Raw genomic sequence first — 9,740 nt, forward strand, 5'->3', positions numbered from 1 at the left:
ACCTGTCGCTGCTATATACCTCTTCCATTTTAGCATTAACACTACCTGACTATACCTCTTCCATTTTTTTCAACTAACTCACTTTCATGCCAATTAACTTTCTTTTATCCCAATTAACTCTTTTATCCCAATTAACTCTCTTTTATCCCAATTAACTCACTTTTATGCCAGTTAACTCTCTTTTATCCCAATTAACTCTTTTATCCCAATTAACTCTCTTTTATCCCAATTAACTCTTTTTTCAAATTAACTCTCTTTTATCCCAATTAACTCTTTTTTCTCAATTAACTCTCTTTTATTCCCATTAACTCTCTTTTATCCCATTTAACTCTTTTTTCATCCAAGCTAACTTTTCCTTCATCAAAATTAACTTTTCGTTCATCCAAACTAAGTATTAGTTCACACAAACCATCTCTTTCATCACAACTAACTGTTCGTTCATCTAAACTAACCATTAGTTCACAACTTCAGACAAACCATCTCTTTCATCACAACTAAATCTTTATTTATCCTTTATTTATCCAAACTTACTTGTTTGTCCCAACTAACTTTCCGTTTCAACTAACTTTAGTTTATACAAAACAACTTGTCCCATGACAAACTCTTTATTTAGCCGAGAAATCTTTTAGTTTAGTCCGTCCAAGCCAACTCTTATTTTATCCCAACAAACTCTTGAGGAAACTTTTAGTTCATCCGAACCAACTCTTATTTTATCCCAACAAACTCTTGAGGAAACTTTTAGTTCATCCGAACCAACTCTTATTTTATCCCAACAAACTCTTGAGGAAACTTTTAGTTCATCCGAACCAACTCTTATTTTATCCCAACTGACTCCTCATTCATCCCACTTTTAACTCTATTCACCCCAATTAACTATTTGTTTATCCAAACTATTTTTTATTCATCCCACCGAACTCTTTATTTATCTTAACAAACTTTTTGTTTCACTTTCAACTATACTGTTTGTTTATCCAAACTAACTTTTTGGTTATTTATTCTTCACAAACTAAATCATTGTTCATCCAAACCAATTATTTATTCAGTCCCAACTAATTATATAAATCATTTAAAATTCTTTGGTTGGGTTGAAGAAATTTGTATGTTCATATGTAAACTGTAGTGTATGCGCTAGCCAAGCATGCAGACGTACTGGGTTACCCACTACAGGATGAAACTATAAAGACGACCTGAAACTCTTTAAAAATGACAATCCTAAGAGTAAATTAAGTCTTCTGTCTTTAATATATTCTTTTAATGGCTTATTTAATGATTTGACAAAGAAAGAAACAAGTTTATAGACTGGCAGGAAATAATGAATTCAAGAAAAAAGACAATATAAATTCAGCGGAGTCGTCTCTGAAGTCTCATCCTTTGTGGGTAAATCTGTATGTATTTGAAACAAAATTTAATATTTGGGCTACAAGGATTTCTTAACTTGATATTCTACAGAATAGTTAAACAAAGTATAAAGATAAAGAAAAGGCGCGAAGCATATTTGTTTTTTAATTCTAAGAACAGTAGAAGTCACCATGATCTTTCAAAGCCTTTTTCCCATGACTTTTGTCGCGTATACTGCAAATTTGTTGATTCTCATTTCTAGTCCCTTAAACCTTCTATGCAGTGGTGTATGCAGATTCTCAAGGAGGGTTTAGCCCCCGACAGGGAATGAGTACCCCCTATAAAACCTCCCCACCCAGCCCTGTGTACGCCCCAGCGTACATGAATAAGACTCACTGAATTTAAACCTTTGATTCATTCACCAAAACCTATATTTATCTCTCAATTTAACAATCTTATGTATTATAACTATTCATCTCTCTCCTCTTCCTTGTTCCGAGAAGCCTCGTCATTTTCTTAATCGATAAAAAAATCTGTTTGGTTGCCAGGACTGGTGTATCTGTGTATAGGGGAGTATAGGGACCAGGATAAGGATGTTTCAAGCCTAATTATTGAAGATTGGAACCAAGGTCGGGATAAATCCATCTAAGGTTCAGGTTCAGGTTCAGATTCATCTAAACTAAATCGGATATATGCGTTGAAGCAGAGATTGGTACAATATGGTTTCATTATACAGATAATCATATTTCCTCTTTCATCTTATACATTTAAGCCAGAGTTTGCTGATGAATTAGATGAAATAGATGAATTAGATGAATTAGATGAATTAGACGAATTAGATGAACTCAACAGAACTACGGAAATGTTCTATTTGGTCTACAAATTCAAAATTGATTGAGTTAACTTTTATAGAGAAAGTTTGGTTGCCAAACAAAGCTGGGTTCCCAAGCTATTATAGTATAAACAAAAAACTTACAATTACAGGAACCCAGTTAATCAATGTCAGAAGTATAGTTTAAAAATTCTATTTCATCCTAAACAACAAGATCAATATTTGAAATCAACCCACACAACTAAAAACAAAATTCAGTATAACACATTCATCTATAACACCAAATTATTCCTGTAAAACTTATTCATCTTAGAAACTTATCATCCTATAAACCTAATTAATCTTTAAACCTATTTGTATCCAATAAACCTAATTCGTCCTATAAAAACCTAACTCATCCTTGGCACATGATTTATTCTATATAAACCTAATTCAGCCAATAAACCTAATTCATCCTGGGAACCTGATTCATCTTAGAAACCTAATTATCATGGGAATTCATCCTTTGAACATAATTTATCATAGAACCCTAATGCATCCTGATAACATATTTCATTCTTTGAATCTAATTCATCATAGGAACCTAATATATCCTTGGAACCTAATTCAGTCTAGAACCTAATTCATCCTATAGGAAACTAATAAATTTAAAGGATACTAATTCATCCTGGGAACCTAATTCATCCAGCATCCTAGAAAACTGATGTTTCCATGAAGCCTATAAACTGTATTGAAAGCGAAGGAAGGGAAAGTTTAGTATTTACTCCGGAACCGTCCATCAAATGCCATTTAAATATCTGGGTGTGTACTCCTGTAACCCCTGTATCCTAGGGCTACAATGAACTAATACAAGAGAAAACACGAAATATTTTCTAAACCATGCAAACCTCAGACATTTATCACATAGGTTTAATAAACATTATTCCTAGATCTGAGATATAGATAGATATGTAGGTGAAACTATGGTTTTGAAAACATCTTTAAATATTTCCCTAATGGATATTTAATCTCAGGTTCAGATTAACTTCAAAACCAAGTTGTAATCAAAATATGCTAGATAAGATATCCTGAGCTAGGAACTCTTGTATTGTGGATATCGAGATCAATACTTGATCTCGATCTTTTGTTAATCTGTAGATTAATTAATCTGTATTCGATATCCTGCATGGTGATCGTATATACCCAATCATGGGTTATAAGGAGCTATGATCATTGATCAGGGGTTGAAGGGAGTTTTGAAATTTGGAGAGGAATAATTGAAATAAAGAGATTTAGCATTGATCCTCAATTTAGAAAGACCTACAGTGGATATCGATATCTAGCGATCGGGATTATTAGGATGTAAAAGTTCCAAGCTCTGAGCTGAAAACTTTAGAATGGGAAATCCCTAATCCCGATCGGTTTATTAATCAGGAGATTAATAACAAGAGGAGAACAAGCATTATCTAATCTTGAGATTAAGAAAAAGAGTGGATCAATCATTAATCCCGATATCCAGCATTCAAAAGTTCCAAGCTCTGTTCTCCTAAATACATCATTTGTAGTACTAAAGCATAAAAATGATGTATGTAAAATTGACGTTATAGCTATTTAAAAGCTATTTTTTTTAAATGTTCTGCAACATACTTTTATTTTCATGCATGTTATACTGTTATGATTATGTTTCTGAACTCTCTGATTGAACCTATTGACATAAATTGTTCTTTTTTTGTGAAACATAACCAGGCAAGCAGTAGTATAAGTGGTTAAAATATTTGGTTGATTTAAGAGTTAATTATTAAGTTTCGCGGATACTTCCAAATAAAAAAAGGTAGAAAATTTTACATGTATCAATTTTGCTGCACAGACCGGATTTTTAAAAACTTATGTTCAGCCTTATAAAGGAATTGAGTTTTTGCCACAAACTCTGATTTTATAATCACTAAATCTTTGGAACCAAATGTTGCAGACCTTAGATATTTCAAACTATGAATTTTGTTAGATCAAATAATCTGAGTTTGAAATATCAAAGGTTTACAACATCGGGTTCTAAAGATATTGAGGTTTAAATATTTGATTTTGTTCCAAAGACTCAATTCCTTTAATTGCAGGATTAGGTATATTTATCCACCAGTTTAAAAGTGCTTGAATATCGAAATCAAGCGTTCAAAATTAACGATACTTCAAACAAAATCACGTATTAATAATATGAAGTAAGTAAGAAAATGTCGGGTTAAAGAATCTAGAATAAATCTAGATGTATACCTTATAGCAGTGAAAATACAACAATCTTCTTATAACATTTTATTCATAAATGTATACCTGATATTGTAAGTATACTTGATATTGTAAGTATACCTGATATTGTAAGTATACCTGATATTGTAAGTATACCTGATATTGTAAGTATACCTGATATTGTAAGTGGATAAAATGTTTAACCTGCGTGTACTATTGTAGTATTTAATGCGAGTGTTTGAATTATGTATATGTTAAGTTCTTGCATTGGGTGGAGAGCTTTTAATGTCAATTTTTAGAGTGTTGGAGATGCACATGAGAAGGTTGAAGGATAGTTTACAAGTGGAGGCTTGACAAGTAAAATTAATGGAGGGAGAATGAAGAGATGATCAATGAGGACCGAAGGATGGAGAGATCTATTAATAGAATATAGACTAGTAGATGAATAAATGGAGGATGGATAGAGAGTTTGGAAGATTGGAGAGAGGATAGATTGTTATATCTTTAAATGAATGATAGATGAGAAGAAGGATGATGAATGAAAGATTGATGAGTACATCAGTAAATAAAGGAATAATGGAGAGAAGAAGGATGATGAATGAAAGATTGATGAGTACATCAGTAAATAAAGGAATAATGGAGAGAAGAGAAATACGAATGGAGGAGAAGAGGATGAGACCAATAAGTGGAGAAATAATGGAGAAAAGTACGATGATTAGATATTAATGGAGGAAGGATGGAGTAAAGGAAAAATGGAGGATTTATATAAATAGATCAATAAATTTAGGAAGAATAGATAAAGCGCGAATAGAAGATCGATGATTAGATTAATAAATGGAGAAAGGATGACGAGAAGAAAGAATAAAGAATTATTAAATGGAGGTAGGATGGAGAAAAGATGAATACAAGATCGATAAGTAGTTTAATAAGTGAAGGTAGGATGGAGAAAAGATGAATACAAGATTGATAAGTAGTTTAATGAATGGAGGTAGGATAGAGAAAAGATGAATACAAGATTGATGAGTAGTTTAATAAATGGAGGTAGGATGGAGAAAAGATGAATACAAGATTTAAGAGTAGTTTAATTAATGGAGGTAGGATGATGAAAAGATGAATACAAGATTGATGAGTAGTTTAATAAATAAAGGTAGGAAAGAGAAAAGATGAATACAAGATTGATGAGTAGTTTAATAAATGGAGGTAGGAGGGAAGGAATGATGAATGCAAAAGATGAGAAGATTATATGGAAGAAGGATTGGGAAAAGGTTTAAAGAAAAGAGAAGATACATGTTTTGGATGACGACACGTGGAATGGTTTATGATCGGGCATCATTCGAAATTTCCTTTAATGGCAACAACAAGAAATAGGATGACTTTAAGGTGATTTTGTCTAAGAATGGATGAATAGAAAGCAAGAGATAACTAAAATAACCATTGAAAATAAGAATGTACATGGTTGAATGAATTTAGAGAGAAAAAACACCGATTAATTCTGGTTAAAGTAAAAGTAAACATAATTGATATTTATTATTTTGGAATCAATTCAAGAGAAATTTATTTTCAGGTTCGTGATTTGTGGAGTATCCAGGAGCAGAGTAATGGATGGATATCCGTGGAAAATGATATAAAGGTTCCACGGGTTCATTTCGTTCCACCTTCTGCATCCATATGATACTTAGCTCCTTTCAAACTGTTGTAAGATCATTTCTATTTACACCGTACAATATTTCGATAGGATTTTTATGTCTCTTAGATTAAGTTAAATAAATTGTTGTAACTCCTGATTCTATCATTCTACATTTGGAATCTAAAGCAAGAAATAAACCTCGCTTTAATTTAGTTCCCCCACAGGAAATAAACCCTTCAACCCTTTTTGTTTCGTTTTAGGTTCATCTTGATAAATTAATTCTCTTATATAGCTTGGTAAACCTTGCAAGATCCCCCCCCCCCCCCCGGTGTTGTATAGTATTCAATACACATTCATTATCCATATAAATGATCCGTATCCCTGTGTAGTTACCATTTTATACATTATATTCAGGCATGCAAGATATTGAAATGTGCAGGACGGGTTCGAAGAAAAGGATGTTTTGAAGAGAGCGAATAAGGAACTATGGGTCGTTTATGAGTTTATGGTAATGCATGCTAAGGTCGTAGGAGTCAAAACAGCACTTTACATCTTTAATCTTTATTCTTGAACTAGCAGACGCAAAAAGGATATGGAAAGGATACAAATAGACAGGACTTTTTTCTCAGGGACAGATGATAGGATACAGGACTATATAGGATACAGGGCCTTGACGGAACACAGTGCTTTTTACAATTTTTTAATAAAGGACCCAGTCATGATACATGACTATGTACTATTACGGATACAGGACCTTGACGGAATACAGGACTATAAACTATACTGGATACAGGATACAGAAATTCACACCATACCGGATACATTAACTAGACAGAATACAGGAATATATACTATAAAGTCTACAGGAGCAGGGCAGAATACAAGACTATATACACTATACCTGATACATTAACTAAACAGAATACAGGAATATATACTATAAAGTCTACAGGAGCAAGGCAGAATACAAGGCTATATACACTATACCGGATACATTAACTAGACAGAATACAGGAATATATACTATAAAGTCTACAGGAGCAAGGCAGAATACAAGACGTATACACTATACCGGATACATTAACTAGACAGAATTAAATAGAGAGGATACGTGATTACAAAACTTGTAGGATACATAACATTTTACAGAACATGATACTGGAACTGGACTGCAAGGACGTATATAGCTAAGATATATACAACAATGTTCGGCACACGTGTGAGACCATTGCAAAGGTTAGTTCCAGGAGACCCCGCAGAAAAAATGAAGGATGAACCTTGCAGAATTCTGAGGGATGAGCTGTAAACACTGGAAGGATAACCTTTTTGTCAACATTGGCGAGGTTAGAACACATCCTAATATACTGAGGAACTAGAGAAGATCCGAAACCTGGTTATCCGTCATCATTACACGTCCTCACACATACCTCTCACTGCATATCTTTTATAGTTTTATCCTGAGTGTAAACCTTGTCTTACTCTGTCTCTAGGTAGTGATCCATCATTGGAACATGAACATCTTTCTAAACCCGGAGCAGTTAGAACCAACAAGGTTCATTCTAATAGATTTTCTTCTTATAAACCTAAACGCAGACAAAGGCAATACAAACTTTTTGTTTGAAATTAAGAAAGATTATCCATCCCTGTTGTTACATATGCATATATTAATATCTGAGAAGGGAGGAACATTAGCAGTTGTTAGTTTTAAATTTGGTATTGAAGTGGGTTTGGTGGGAGGTATAATATGACCCCTAGGGTTAGGAATCCGACCACTGATATGAATCAAACAGTTTGGATCTAAACATTAACCTAATCAAGATCCAGATGTAGAACTAGACAGAGCATCTTTACCATCCTTTCTTAGGCAACATGTACTGTATGCTATTTTTCTATTTTTATTATTGCAACATACAATACTTTTTTAGAAAAACAATGATATCTCCATCATTTTTGCAGAGTACCTTTGTGAATGGGGCACGTGTATCTCTAGGGTAACCTTTAAATCGAAATATTTACAAAAAAGAGCAAAGAGTGTAAAGAGCAAACTTTATTGAAGCGTACTTGTAAAAGCAAATATTAAGGTATGAATATGAACAAGACATGGTTAAAAAATAGTTCATCATTTCTTGTGATCAATGTTTTCTAACCAATCCTCAGTTTACAAACAATGGTTTGATTAATATTTGATCTTTAATATAAATTAAAAACTCTGGGCTCAACTTATATCTTTTGTAAAGCTTAGCACAGAGAAATTCCAAATATTTTGAAATAGAAAACTAATATAGTTAAAATATTTATGACAGGAGCCAGTTATTATATTCAGTCGTGATTTGTAGACGTTCCTTTTATATCTATCTAGAGTTCTTGTCTTTCCTGGCTCCCATCATATATACTATAGTGAGAAATTAAGGTTTCAGTTCTAGGATATGATTGATATAATTGTAAAGTATATTTCTCCGTCACGATTCAAACATCTAGAATTCTTTTCTATTCTAATCAGATCAGCGTTGTATTATAGCCTCAAGATACAGGGAGGAAAAACATAAAGTTATCTTGGAGTATGTACGAGGAGGTACAGCAGGTACATGAGTAACGGAAGTACAGGAGATAAATGAGTACAGGAGGTAAATGAGTACAGGAGGTAAATGAGTACATGAGGTACATGAGTTCAAGAGGTACATGAGTACAGGAGGTACAGGAGATACAGGAGGTACAAGAGGTACAGGAGGTAAAAGAGGTACAGGAAGTACAGGAAGTACCTGAGAACGGAAGGTACATTCGAGTACAAGAGGAACATGAGTACAGGAGGGCCATGAGTACAGGAAGTACATGAGTACAGGAGGTACATGAGTACAGGAGGTACATGAGTACAGGAGGTACATGAGTACAAGAGGTACATGAGTACAGGAGGTACATGAGTACAGGAGGTACATGAGTACAGGAGGTACAGGAGTACAGGAGGTACATGAGTACAGGAGAAACGGGAAGCACAGGAGGTGCATGAAGTAAAGAACTCAGAAGTTATATGAGAACATGAGGAAACGAAGGTTCAGAAGGTACATGAGGTACAGAAGGTATAGTCGGTACCTAAGGTAGATGAGTACAGGAGCTACAGGAGTACAGGGGAGTATATGAGGTACAGGAGGTACACGAGTCCAGGATGGATGGGAGGTACAGGAAGTTTACGAGTACAGGAGGTACAGAAGGCACATAAGTACAGGGGGTATAGGAGGTACAGAAGGTACATGCGACCACGGTACATTCCAGTTCATTTCATGTGCCGGGCCGAATTTCGACTAGCCAGGGCAAGCAGTACAGTACAACAACAGACTATATGAGACAAAACGGGACTTTTACACCAAATGAATGATCTCCTTCTACTAAAATTATATGTGGTACAGGAGGTGCAGGAGTCCAAGAGGTACCTGAGGACAGGAGGTATATGAGTACAGGAGTACAGAAGGGACATGAGTATAAGGATTACAACAGGAGTACAGAAGGTGCAGGAGTATTAGGAGTACAAGTATATGAGTACAGGAGGGGTAAATGGTAAATAAGCTGTAAAGAAAGTATAGAAGTGCAAGAAGAACGTAAAATAAATATTTAATTTGAATTTGGAACTCCCAGTAAAGGTATTTAAAGATCTCATTCAATTTCCTCAATTAAAGAGATGAATGGGGAAATTAGAATTACGCATAATTGAAGCCCCCTCCTCCCCCCCCCCCC

The sequence above is a fragment of the Eurytemora carolleeae genome, unplaced genomic scaffold, assembly GCF_000591075.1.
Source record: "Eurytemora carolleeae unplaced genomic scaffold, Eaff_2.0 scaffold747, whole genome shotgun sequence".
NCBI lineage: Eukaryota > Metazoa > Arthropoda > Copepoda > Calanoida > Temoridae > Eurytemora > Eurytemora carolleeae.